The sequence below is a fragment of the Canis lupus genome, chromosome 19 (genome assembly GCF_003254725.2).
Source record: "Canis lupus dingo isolate Sandy chromosome 19, ASM325472v2, whole genome shotgun sequence".
In the NCBI taxonomy this organism is placed as follows: domain Eukaryota; kingdom Metazoa; phylum Chordata; class Mammalia; order Carnivora; family Canidae; genus Canis; species Canis lupus.
Window position 1 is genome coordinate 10,736,621 of NC_064261.1, and position 14,897 is coordinate 10,751,517.

Consider the following 14,897-nt stretch of genomic DNA (forward strand, 5'->3'; position numbering starts at 1 on the left):
ATATATATAGCAGTTTCTCTTATGGTGATGAAATGCTCTAAAATTAGATAATACTGATATTTGCACACTTCTGTGAATATACTGGAATCAATGAATTATAGAGTCTAAAAGAGTAAAATTTATGGGTATAAATAATACCTTAATAAGCTGTTATAAGAAAAATATCATGTTATGCACATTTCTACATGCCTTTCTATGCACAGGTGTATTTATTTCTTCTGGTATATATTTCTTGGCTTGCTTTTGGCCACATCACTGTCCGCTTTTACTCTTGTTCACTAAAAACAAAACAAAACAAACTAGGTTTTGGCTCACATGTGGAGGAGGTAGAGATCAATTACACTGTATTATTTTAGGCCTTATCATAGCTCTAATACAGAGAAAAGACCAAAGAAGAAACACTTAGTAAAGAAAACATATAGAAAAAAGATAAATCAAAAATGTTTATTGCTAAGAATGTAGTCAGATTGTTAATTAATAAATAAAATTCTGAAAGAAGAGTGACTAATGTTATAGGAAATACACGTGAAATTATTTTCAAATATACTTATTATTATGTACCCAAATTGCATGCATCTGAAACTATTTTTCCCTAACATGATCTCTTCTTGGTAAAATACCCAAGTAGGGCTTCTTTCATTTCATTCTCTTTTGTTTCTATTTCTTGATAGAAATATTAAAGGAAAAACAATTATTGCAAATGTATTTTAAATACACCAAACACATTTAACTTTTCACTTCTTTCCATTAGAAATAACTGGATGATTAATTGATAATGAAGTGTAAAGTATAAGCATAATAGTAACAGTTATCTAATGCTTACTATGCATTATGCATAATTTTGAGCACTTTACATAATTCGCTGATTTAAAATTTGGGCGATAACACTAGCAGGACTGAAAATGTGACAGGAAAATACTAAAATATCTAGTCTAAACTATATGAATATAAAAATCCTAACTTTTAAGTTCACAAAACTTTATTTGTAAGCTTTATTTGTAAGCTCCCACAAAAATTACTAAACATCAGTATACAGTTTAATGCAAATTGTACCTATGCTTCTAACAAAACTGAAAATATAGTCAGAACTGAGGTCTTCACAACACAATTGTTTGGTCACCTTTAAAATGAATTTTTGCAGGTCAAACATTAACTTCTAATGCATATTAGAAAAAAAAGCATATGCTGTTTTCTAACTATTGAATTGGTAAAATAAATAAGTTATAGATCAGTAAGAACTTCATACACATATACATGCTCTGAGTTTCCCTTTTGCTTCTCTGTGTTGAATGTTCTTATAATGTTTTTTTTTTTAAAGACTTTATTTATTTATGAGAGACTCACAGAGAGAGAGGCAGACACAGGCAGAGGGAGAAGCAGGATCCATGCAGGGAACCTGACATGGGACTCAATCCTGGGACTCCAGGATCACGCCCTAAGGTGAAGGCAGATGCTTAACCACTGAGCCACCCAGGCGTCTCATTCTTAAAAGTTCTGTCTGCAAAACATAAGTGGATTCCCTTTAGTAATATCTCCTATTAATCCCCAATAATCCAGCCATGCCTGATTATCATTTTCCTGGTTTCCAGGCCAGAGTTTATGACTTTCTATATGTGCTGATATCTTTAGACTCAAATATTAACAGCCTTTATTCCAGAATATGTGAATATAACTGAATTCTGCTCCCAAAGAAATTATATGTACCCTAATTTGTCTTCTCAAATATTATGATATATTTTCTGGACTGCATGTTCTAATTTGGTTGAAAGATTATGACTTCTTTAGAGTCAGGCCACTTTCTAACACTATCTGCATCCCCCTTTTTCATATAACTCTCCATTGTGGTAGAAGTATACTAATGCAGCTATTTTGCATAGCCACTCCAGAGTCCCTTTAAGGAAATATCAATGAATAATGCTCCATGAATTGATTATATCCTATGAACTTATTGTGTGACCTTTGTCTATGGAAAAATATGGACATAAATATTTACTGCATTGTACAATATCTTATGACTTACACCAAAAATAAGACTAGGCAATTATAGATTAAGACCCTTTATATATTGCCTGTATTAAATGGCAAATGATATGTTATTTTTAAACCATTTTTTCCAACTTTGGAATGTAGATGACATTTGTTGCATGTAACAGATAGAACAAATAAATACTTAGCTAAACAATTTTGGGATTCCAGGATAAAGGATAGCATCTTCTGTCTTACTGTCTTTGGAGAAACTGTAAGGATTTCCTTTATCCAATAGCAACATGTTTGTACCTATGAGAACCTAATGTTTCCTTAATAATTGAAAATATTACAATATCTTTGAATTCTACTTAATTTTTACTTGACTGGGTCATCACAATGTTAAATAAGCTCAAGATTATTTGGCCATTATTAGGAATGGCCAAAATGGTTTTATAAAAGTTATTTCCCTGAAAACTCTAATGCAAGAAAAATGTTTTAAATAATATACTTCAAAAATAGTATACCCCACTATTTCTTTTTTACTTGAATCTATTTTTCTGGGATTAGAATAAGATCTGATAGACAAATCTAAGAACTTTAGCTCTGTTAAGCAGTATTAGCAGCAGTGATGATTGTAACATTAAATTTCTTGATTTGGGGCGGCACCTGGGTAGCTCAGTTGGTTAAGCATCTGCCTTCAACTTAGGTCATGATCTCAGGTCCTGGGATGGAGCCCTGGTCCCTGCTCAGTAAGGAGTCTGCTTCTCCCTCTCCCTCTGTCCCTCCTCCTGCTTGCTCTCTCTTGCACACACATGCCCTATGCATCTCTTTCTCTCTCCCTCGAATGAAAAAAAATAAAAATCTTTAGAAAAATAAATTTATTGTTTTTTTAAATTCAATCTAAAATATTTAGTAAATATCCTGTGAACCTTAAATCCTATTTTCTACCCTAAAAGCAACTGAAGTTAACAGTTTATATGTTCTTCTTGACTTTTTTCTATGCTGTACAGATATATTTTTTATATAAAATAGACAATATCTTTGAAATTATTATTTGATCTCTAGTAATGCAACAAAAACAGTATTCTGTATGGAAGTTTAGCTAGGCCTTGCAATTTCAACATTCCTTGAATCTGATGGAGAAATAAAGACAAGTTATTTGAAAATATAATTTGAGACACTATGATCTAGCTTCACCCTATAGTTCATAAAAAGGATCTCTTATACCCATATTGTCTAATGTGATAGCCTTTAAAACTTATGGCTATTGAGCGATGAAATATGACTAATCTGAACTGAAATCTTAAGCTCCACATATTTGGAAATTAAGGACTATATCTCAAAATAATCACAGCTTCTAGCAAAATAAATCTCAAGGTAATTTTAAAATATTTTGAACTAATGATCTGAACAATATAATAAACACAGGACTTAGCTAATAGCAGGGCTTATGGAGGAATTTATAGCTTTAGGGACTATAATTAAACATAATATCTAAATTTAATCACCTATCTTAGTAAGCTAGGAAGAAAAGCACAAACTAAACTCAAAGTCAGAAGAAAATATTTATAAATGTTTATTGACTATCATTTAGATTAAGGCAACATACCAGTGTTTTAATTTCATATATCCTTGAAACTAGTTTTATACATTTCACAACACATCTTATTTGTATGTGACTGAAATATATATAGCAGCAGGAAAGTTTTCAAGACATTTATTTTTCTTTCACTACAATTTCAATAAGAACAATTTTGCTACAAACCTTTTATTTTTATGACATTAGAAGTTGTTCAGTTTTGGAAACCCACATTAGCATGGAAAGCACTAACTGGAAAATATAAACAGGAACTTCTAATGTTTACATTTTTTAAGATTTTATTTATTTATTTATTTATTTATTTATTTATTTATTTATTTTAATTTATTTTTTATTGGTGTTCAATTTACTAACATACAGAATAACCCCCAGTGCCCGTCACCCATTCACTCCCACCCCCCGCCCTTCTCCCCTTCTACCACCCCTAGTTCGTTTCCCAGAGTTAGCAGTCTTTACGTTCTGTCTCCCTTTCTGATATTTCCCACACATTTCTTCTCCCTTCCCTTATATTTATTTATTCATGAGAGACACAGAGAGAAAGGCAGAGGCACAGGCAGAGGGAGAAGCAGGCTCCATGCAGGGGGCCTGATGTGGGGTCCCCAGGATCATGCCCTGGGCTGAAAGTGGTGCTAAACTGCTGAGTCACCTGAGCTGCCCAGGAACTTCTAATAAAAGAAAAATGAATAAATAGTGGTTACATGAAGGAAAAAAAATTGGAAAAATATTCCCAAAGAATGTAAACATAGTAGTTACATTGGTGTACAACTCAACAAAATTGTTAGATACCATTTGTCTCATTTACATGAGTCAAAATGTAGGAGATGAAAATTAGAATAGCATTTTTCCAATTAAACTGTCATAATTACCTGTATTGAAGTAACCTATAATGAAACATGACGAGTCTTCACTTCCTACTAATTTGTTATTTAGCACAAGATAGAAACATACAGAATTTATACTGAGTAAGAAAATATTCTGGACAGTAATGAATTCTGGAGTCATATTATATATTAAAAATACTTATTTTGGAAAAGCATAATCTGGGCCAACCTGTGATCTCACATTATATTTTTGAGATTAAGGTCTTTAGCAGCCAGGACAATGCCATAAGTTAAAGATACTTTAAGGAGAAAAAAAAGAAATCTAAGTCAGTAAAGATCTCTTAAACCTAACAAGAATAAAAAACTTATTAACAATCACCTTTTTCCTGATTCTCAAGATGAAATTTTGAAATTTTGAAAAGATTGTGATTTCAATAAAATAAAATAAGACACATAAAAAAGCAAATACATTTGGTTGACTTATAAGAACTGAATAGTAATAAAAAAGGGGGAGGAAAGGAATCAAGCTATATAAAATTAATGTTTTATATATTACTGGAATTAAGCTAGTTTAAACCTGAATTTAATTCTAATTGGTTAAGATGTAGTATTAAACCCTATAGCAATCATTGAACAAAGAATTCTCAAAAGATAAAATCATGGAAAACATAATTAACGTGCATCATTGAACAAAGAATTCTCAAAAGATAAAAATCATGGAAAACATAATTAAAACATAATTAAAGTGCAACACTAAAAAGCATTTACTTAATGCCGAAGTAAGTAGGAAAGGAAAAAATATAGGATTAAAAAATATATGAGACTCTGAAAACAGGTAGTAAAATAGAAAACATAAATCTGACAATCGCAACAATAATATCAAATGGTAATGGGTTAAATAATCCAATGAAAATTAAGACAGTGTCAAACTTGATAAAAAATATGATATAACCCTATGCTGTCTATAGAAGTCAGATTTTAAAATACAATGAGGTATGGGAAAAGGTGTGTGAATTATATATCATGCAAGTAGTAACAGCAAGAATGCTAGATAGGCTATACAAATATTACACAATATAGCTATAAAAAAAGAATTTGCTAGTGATGAAGAGGGACATTTCAGAATGATTCACTGATCAATTTATCAAGAAGATATAATTAGAAACATATGCGTCTATTAACACAGCACTATAGCAAATGAATCAAAAACTAACAGAAGAGAGGAAATTCAGTAAGAGTTGGAAATTTCAATATCCCATTTCAATAATGATTAGAACAAGTAGAAGACTAACAATAAAAGATTTGAACAATACAATAAACTGACAGACAATATAGATTTAACAGAGAACATTCTATACAACAGAAAATATACATTCTTCTCAACTCCACATAGAATATTTCCCAGGATTGACCATTGCTAGGCCATTAAAAACAAAACAAAACAAAAACCTCAATAAATTTAAAAGGATAGAAATAATACGAAGATATGTTCTCTGATCACAATGGAATGAAATTAGAAATAAATAACAAAAAGAATTTGATAAACTCACATGCATACAGAAATGAAACAACACACTGAACTTAAAAACAAGAAAAAAGAAGAAAATTATAAAAATTAAAATAGAAATTCATAAAATAGAGAACTAAAAGCAGTAGACAAAAAATTAGTGAACAAAACACTGATTCTTTAAAGAGAGAGGGAGAAGGGGACTAGAGGTGGTGGGGGGAGAGTGAGAGAAAGAGAGAGAGAGACCTAGATTACTAGGATCAGAAGTGAAAAAGGAGACATTACTATGAAAGAAGAAGGAAATATGAAGGATTATAAGAGAAAAACATGAACAAGTATATTCCAACAAATTAGATGACTTTAGAAAAATTCAATAAACTAGAAAGCAGAGTAAAGAAATATAGAAATTAAACTGAAAAAAGAAAAAAAAAGTTGTGTTATTGAAAAACCAAATAAAGTGGCAAGTATTTTGATAAACTGATTTTAAAAAGACACATAAACATCATTAGCAATAAAAAGTGCATATGAATTTAAAAAAAATAAAGCTTAATAAAAATCCATAAAATCTTTATCCCAATAAATTAAAGATTTGAAAGGAATATTTTCTATAAAACATAATTTATATAAACCCAATAAAATAAGAAAATGCAGCAATAAAAAAAGTAAAAGAAAATGCAATGATAACAGGCTGCTGGAATAAGTTGAGTCTTTTGAAATCCATACCTGTACTTAAAAGGGGGAAAGTAATCCAAAATATGTTCAAAGGTGATAAAACACTTAGGAGATTTTAAATATTGGCTATAGAAGATTAAGTGTAATGGGAAGGAGCCTAATGGTGGGTATGATTACCACTTTACATAACTTTATAAGAACTTGGATAAAATTAAAAATACCCATATTTGTAAAATAATAATTTACTGTAAAAAATAATGAAGTCTGCTCTTAAGCTAACCAAATACTTAATGGCTTCAACCCATATTTGTAAGCAGTTTTTACATCACCTCAGAGATTTAAAATAAATTTAAATTTTTAAATGGAATCTTAAAAAAATGCATTTAGAAGTCATATGAAAATGTTACATAAAATTAAGATAGTTTGTCTTTTGTCTTATTTTCTATAATTGAACCATGGGACTCACTTATGCCCTAAGCAGGAGCCCCAGTTGAGACAGAAATTGTTGACATCGCAAAGTAGTAAATACACAGATCGCAAACAAGATTGTGACCTAACCCTCTTACTTTGATCTCGATTTGAAGAGAAGGTACAATTTCAAATCTACAATTGGTACAATTTCAAATTTACTTTTGATTACAATTGACAAAATGATATTCTTTGATGGGTATAGGGAAGCCTATATTCAAAAGCTACAGTAATAACCCCAAACTTACAGGACAGAGAGGAGTATCACTCTGGAAAGCCTGTAAAATGAAACATAAATGTCCTTTTGCTACAAAATCACTCTCAGGTAAATTATTCAACATAATCTCTTAATTATCATTAATAAAAAGATATTTTCTCCATTTAGGCATACATCCTGCTGTTAAACTGATAAATACTGATACCTTTCCAAGAGGATAAAATTTCTAGAATGTATGTATGCATAACCATACTAAAGAAATATATTCTCCTAAAATATTTGAAACTTAGAGTAAATGTTAATATAAGGAAATCAGTTTCCTAGTTCCGATCAAGTACTTTTTGTAAAAGTTTTTTCTTAGATTTATAAATATATTTTTAAAAACCCTCAGTTAAACAAGAAGGGAAAGAGTAGGCTAATTATATTTTGTATTATTCTGTCATGTAAAGTCCTAATTTTAAACAGGAAATTTCTAATAGAAATACTACCAAGGCAAAGTTAACCAACATAAATTTCTCTAATGATAAAAATGTTCCGCATATGTGTTGTCCTATATAATAGCAGCTAACCCCAACTCATTAGTGAGACTTGAAAAGTAGCTAGTAATACAGAAGAATGGAATTTTTATTTCCTTTTAATTAATTTTAATTTAAATATCCACATGGGGCTAATGGCTACAATACAGGAAAGCAAAGCAAGAATTGATATATTTTACTCGGTCAGGACTTTGTGTACAAGCTTGCATCCTCTAAGACACATTATACATGAGTTTTGTGAAAATGAATAATCACTTTCAGCTTTTTCAAAAGAGAAATTGCCACAGAGATTCACAAAAGCCCACTTTTAGAAAGAACAAATGAGCATAGATATACTACCATGTTAATCAGTGTTTAAATGTGTTAAGAAACAACAAACAAACACAATGATAATAAGGATATGAAAAGCTACTTGTTAGAACTAATAAGAGAACAAGAAAGCATTTTTATCTGGTGGCCCAATTTGACAACATTTCAGTAAGTCTTTCAAAAAGAACAGTTTGCTAAAGACAAAATTACGCAATTAAAGCATGCTATATGGAATTTCATTAATATGTTCATGTTAAAAACAGATAATCTTCATTTGAAGTCTACGTGATAGGAAAATACATAAATCACATTTATCATCTCTCTTACTTCTAGGTGCTTTTTGTGACTTTTGCATTTATTTGAAGAAGCAAAATAAAACTTACAATTATTTTGGAAATTTGGGAAACTCTTCCAAATTAGTCCAAGTCTTTGAAATCCTCTGATTTGGATTTTAAAATGAGCATTTCTCTTAAAAGTTTATACAATGTAATACGATTATTTTTGGTTAGATAACTGGGTAATTTTATTCCGTATAATTTTCCAGGGACTGTAGAGACTCACATTTTCTAGTTCTAAGTAATCTATGTCAACAGGTTTTGAATGCTCTTTATACAGACTCATAAAGTAAATTAAAATACAATCACATTGGTTATAACATCATGGATGCATCAAATACTTTGAAAATAAAGACTAAAGGGCAAAGTACACCTAATAAAGGGACATAGAGCCAAATTTACTAGAAATCATTAGTGCTAAGCATAAATTCTTCAACCTAAAAATTAACTCAGTGCCTTTACCAGTCTGTGAAAAGTGGAATCAAAATGAATTATGCGGATCTTACTTTCTAATAAAACAATTCACATAGGGCACCTGGGTGGCTCAGTGGTTGAGCATCTGCCTTTGGCTCAGGTCATCATCCCAGCGTCCTGGGATTGAGTCCCAATTAGGGTTCCCCACAGGGAGCCTGCTTCTTCCTCTGGCTTTCTCTTTGTGTTTCATGATTAAATAAATAAAATATATTTTTTAAAAAACTCACACAATACCATCAGAAGAAACAAAGTGTTTTTTTTAAATCTAAACTCTGATGAGAATGAATTTGGAGTATTATATTTTCAATGATAGATGTGTCAATATATTTAATTCAGTCATTCATTATCTTGACCCTGTACAAACAAAACCACTAAAACTATGTTCATAGTTGTCAAAATATTAGCTTAAATTTTTGCTTCTGAAATATTCAGATCACAAGAAAACTCCTTCCTTTAAAAATGGAACTACCCTACAACCCAGCAATGGCACTATTAGGTATTTGCCCAGAGGATACAAAAATCCGGATTCTAAAGGGCATATGCACCCTGCTGTTTATAGTAGTATTAGTAACAATAGCCAAATTATGGAAAGAACCCAAATGTCCATCTACTGATGAATGGATAAAGAAGAGGTGGTAAATATATGTGATGCACTCTTCAGCCATCAAAAGCATGAAATCTTCCCATTTGCAATATGATGTAGATGGAGCTAGAGTATATTATGCTAAGTTAAATAAGTCAGTCAGAGAAAGACAAATAATACTTGATTTATACATTAACCTTCCTAGTTTGGAACTCGATAATATAAATAAGAACTGCAGCAAATAAGTACTATAGGGCTGAAATTAAAATTATTTCTCAGAGGTAAAAATTAAAGTGTGTGTATTTATATATTCTTTTAAATTATTGTTTCTACCTGTTTGTTTGAAGACATCAGACACATCTGTTAAAGCAATTAGGATCTGAAAGGACAGGATCATGAACAAGGTGCCAACAATGAAACACAAAGGAGTGAGATGACTTCCAGTCTGACGGCAACTTTATCTTTCCTGGGACATTTGCCGATTCTGTATGCTGTAGAAGAAGCCAAGGATCTGAGTTCCCTTAGCTAAGGGCCAATAGGAAGATGCAGAGACACAAACAAAAATTTGAGAGGTTTTGTGAGACAATATTAGAAACAATGAGGATGAGGGAAAAAAGCAGGGCATAGAACTCAGTCACTTGCTCTGTTTTTCCCTCCAGACAATAGGCTGTAATCAAAAGCTATACAAGGGAGAGTAAGAAATTCAGTAGAATGTTTCCTGAAAGCAGAGCACAAATATTGTGACTGTTCCACCCCAAGGATCGAAAGTATACAGCTCAAAAGAGACCCTGATGACAATTTGAGCTTCACAGTAATGTGACTGTAACTATGAGTTAGGCAAAGATTTTATAATAATATTAAAAACCCATTAAACATAAAAAGAAAAATGATAAATTCTATTATATTATTTACAACTACTCCTTATCAATTATTACGATAAAATAAAGCCACAAAATTGAAGAATATGTTTTATAATCCATGTATCTGACAAAAACTTAGTCCATATTTAATTAAATTAATTCCTTGCATCAACTTAAATAAGAAATAAGCAGAAAAACCAGGAGAAAAAGTGATTAAAACACACCAACACTTGCTAAAAGCATATCTAAATAACCAATAAATATATGAAAATGCACTCAACATCATTAGTGATCAATGAAATGCAAACTCGAATTACAGTGTTATCACGTATCCAGCATGACTAAAATAAAAAAATACAATACCATATGTTAACAAGGATGTGAAGAAATTGGCACATACATTGATAATGAGGTTTAATTTTTTTATATTTACTTTGAAAAATTATCAGCATCCATTAAAGTTTAACATACACACACTGGTAATTCAGCAGTTTCATTCTTCTCAATACGCAGAAGAAATCCACATTCATGTTTACTAAATACACGTTTACTTTTATAAGTAACTAACAAAATGTTTTCGGGGGTGACTGTATTAATTTACCTTCTCACCAGCAATGTGTGAGTGATCTTGTGACTGTGCATCCTTAATGACATTTTGCATTATCACTATTTTTATTGTACCTATTCTAATACGTATGTACTGATATTTCATTGTAGTTTTAATTTTCATTTCCTTAGTGGCTAGTAATGTTTAATATCCTTACGTGCTTATTTTCTCCTGGTATATCCTGCTTGGTATATATGTACATCTTTGCTCACTTCTTAATTGGATTGCTTATTTTTTTACTGTTACATTTTGAGTTCTTTAAATATATTTTTGTTATCACTAGTCCTCTGTCAGGTATGTCAATTGCAAATATTTTCTTATCTGTAACTTGTCTTTTATCACAACAGATTCTTTTGCAAATCATGAAGTCTAATATTATGAATTTTCCTTTTATTGTTCATACTTTTTGTGTCAAATCTAAGCAGTCTTTGCCTAGACCTAGGTTCTAAAGATTGTCATTTTTTCTAGGATTTTTATAATTTTATGTTTAAGCCCATGATCTATTATTGTTAATTTCTACAGACTGTGTGATTTAGTAAAGGTTCTTTATTTGACTGTTGATGTCCAATTGTTCAACACCACTTCTTGAAAAGACTATTCCTCCTCCACTGAATTGCTTTTACTCCTTTGTTAAAAATAAATTGGACATATTTGTGCATTCTCTATTGCAACTTCATTTTTAATAGCCAAAAACTAAAATCAATTCAAATTTCTATGAATTTTAGATTGGCTAAGTAAATAGTGGTAGAGTCATAGAGTGGAATATCAGAAAGTTATAAGAATATAAAATTATTACTGCACACACATAAACACACACACAACAATGAATCTCAAACATAATACTGAGCAAAAGAATTCAGGCAAAAAACAAGGCATAATATGTATAAGGTTTGAAATGGTCAAAAGTATTTCTGTTGCTACAACGCAGAACAATGACATTTATCATTGGAAAGTGACTGGCAAGAGTCATAATGAAGCTTCTTAGATTTCAATAATATTCTATTTTTTATGTGTGTGATAGCCTAATGTACTCACTTTGTGAAAATTTTCTTAATTGTACATTTATGATCAGTGCATTTTTCTGTATGCTGATTCTATTTCAATATCTCAATTAAGATATAAGAAAAATATCCTATTCTCTTTCATTCCTTGGTCAGTTTAAGTGAGGAGAACCTGTACTGTTCATGTATGTGGAAGATGTGCTGAAATAAAGACTAAAGACTAAGAATCCTGCTCGACTTGTATATTACTCAATATGTTGTAGAACTATCTCACTGATAACTTACAAATACAATTTCTCCATGTTTCCCAACACTGAGAAAATTTCTTCATATTTTTGTCACTTAAATATGGATATGATACTATGAATATCAGGAATTAACTTCATATACTCAAATTGACAATCACAAGACATTTTTTGTTTAGTCAAGTTAAATTTGTATTTTGAAGACTATAGAAGAACTTTTGACATGTAATGAGTCCAATGTATAAATAGAACTTACAGGGCAGCCCGGGTGACTCAGCGGTTTAGTACCTCCTTCAGCCCAGGACATGATCCTGGAGACCCAGGATCGAGTCCCACGTTGGGCTCCGTGCATGGAGCCTGCTTCTCCCTCTGCCTGTGTCTCTGCCTCTCTCTCTCTCTCTCTCTGTGTCTCATGAGTAAATAAATAAAATCTTTAAAATAGAAGAAGAAAGACTTTCAAAAAGAATAAAAAGTAAAAATGCAAAGCTGAACTTAACTTTTTTACATAATATAATTTTTGAGAGACTTGATGAAATGAAACTATATGGGATAACAAAATCCTTTGATCCATCTCCATCTTTTAGTATTTTATATTTTTTATAGCATTGTGAAAACAATGAATCAGAGTAAAATGTCACACAGAGAAGAGAATAATTCCTTATTTTAAAGAAGTTAAGATGGGATCCTTATGGAGAAGTCCATGACTCTAAACACTCTCCTTATTCTAATCTCCCTCAGCCTTCAGAAAACAGAACTCATAACCTGCAGGATTATGCAGGATATATTCCCCTCATTTTTAGAACTGCCTTGTATACGTCAGTATAACATATCATGTCTGAAAAAAAATGTGTCAATATATGTTTCTTTCTATGCTATAACTTGGGTATAAGGTTTTATTAACTGGTAGTACTTGTTTCTACTTCACATTATTATGCAGAACATTGTTAATTTCCTCTGTACTCTTCCTTCTGTCAGTTTCTTTTTACTCTTTCTCGATAAAAGCTGTAAACTTTTCATGGCTAATGACTACTCTATTACACAAAGACCTTGTCAAAGCTTTTAAATACCCATAGTGATCTTTCATTAATCTCTTGGACAAGTCAATTTCCTACATTTTCTGTTGGCTGTTTGTGGACACTGTGGTTCATTGAGTTATAGAAGAAAAAAATAAATTGGTGAATAAAAGTTACGTGTGTGTGTGTGTGTGTGTGTGTGTGTATGCACAAATAATTAAGGGAAGACATGATGAAAGAAGTATGGATAACAGGGATGTAGGGAATTTGTGACCAATAGAGTTGAAATAATAGATATTTAGCTAGTTCTTAAACATCTGATAAGCAATTATAGCTTAATTTAGAAAGCAGAAGTAAAAATAAGCAGTACAGTAAGTTGGCAACATTACTCAGAATGAATTAAAGAAAGACATAAAGACTAGATTTTGAAATGTCTCAGGAAGTACTACATTTGGCCAGAAAAGAAAAAGTAAAGTTTAAGCTAGTGAATTCACAGTGAATGAGGAAAAGATATTATCTGTATGAATGATTTAAAGAGTATCAGGAACAATTTGCAACTAATATATAATGGGGACAATGGCTAGGATTATGATGTGACTGGAATAATAGTTATGTGGTGATGACATTTTCAACCAAATTAGAGAATTTAGAAAGAAAACCTGCATTTGAGTAGAAAGAATAAGTTTTATAATGGATATTTGCATACATTAGAAAGGCAATGCCTATTTATAATTTTAATCACTAATTATATTTAACTTCAGACATTGTAGTTATGTTTTTCCCATTATTATCAATCATAGAAAGTAAGTGGGACCTTAGCCAGCACACCAGTGTCCTGATGCAGATACAGGGGACAGTATCATAGTGTTTGTCAAAACCCAGGTCAAAATCTGTTAGTAGGTCAAGATCAGCACTTTTAAAAATGTAGTGAATGAAGGAAATAATCTATAATAGAAAATGAAAGTATCAGAATGTATCCCAGGTACTCAGGGTAAGTGTGCGCGTGTGTGTGTGTGTGTGTGTGTATGTGTATGTGTGCATGTGCACACATATGCATGCATGAGGAATCATTACATAAAAATATTTTCGTTTTGGGCAGCCCAGGTAGCTCAGTGGTTCAGCACCGCCTTCAGCCCAGGGCCTGATCCTGAAGACCAGGGATCGAGTCCCACGTCGGGCTCCCTGCATGGAACCTGCTTCTCCCTCTGCCTGTGTCTCCGCCTCTCCCTCTCTCTCTCTCTCTGTGTCTCTCATAAATAAATAAATAAATAAATAAATAAATAAATAAATAAATATCTTTTAAAAAATTAAAAAAATATTTTCATTCTTAGTATGGATTGTTCAAAACATGATGGAAGCAACTGCCGTAAGAAGTTTTAAAAAACCCTGTGGAAGCAGATATCCTGGGTTTAAATCCTGGACCCACCAATATCATGTATGTCACATCGGCATGTTACCTGAAATCTGAAAAATAACTGAAAAATCAAAGAATATCATAATTCATAACATTTTCACAGTGTTGCTGGGATGAGTGAATAAGTAAATATATGTGTAGCAGTTATAATGGTACCCAGATTATATTAAGTGCAATGAATCAAGTCAGATGTATCCTCTTCATGTAACATGCAATAAAGAGAAATTATTCGGCAGTCATTAGTATACCATGTTTTTTGTTTTGTTT

General features: G+C 31.4%; 2 long non-coding RNA genes across 2 annotated transcripts in view; both read right to left on the reverse strand.

The window, feature by feature from the left end:
* Window positions 1-107: 107 nt before the first annotated feature.
* LOC125753030 (uncharacterized) overlaps window positions 108-14,897 on the reverse strand; it is a 36,155-nt gene continuing 21,365 nt past the window's right edge. Inside the window, exon 3 of the long non-coding RNA XR_007403847.1 lies at window positions 108-278. This is a non-coding gene — a long non-coding RNA (uncharacterized LOC125753030). The remainder of the gene's footprint in view (window positions 279-14,897) is intronic.
* On the reverse strand, window positions 7,244-14,232 carry LOC118351511 (uncharacterized). Its single transcript, XR_004807033.2, has 3 exons — window positions 12,460-14,232; window positions 9,824-10,015; window positions 7,244-7,314 (listed from the first exon to the last, which is right to left on the reverse strand). It is a non-coding gene; the product is annotated as an uncharacterized LOC118351511 (long non-coding RNA).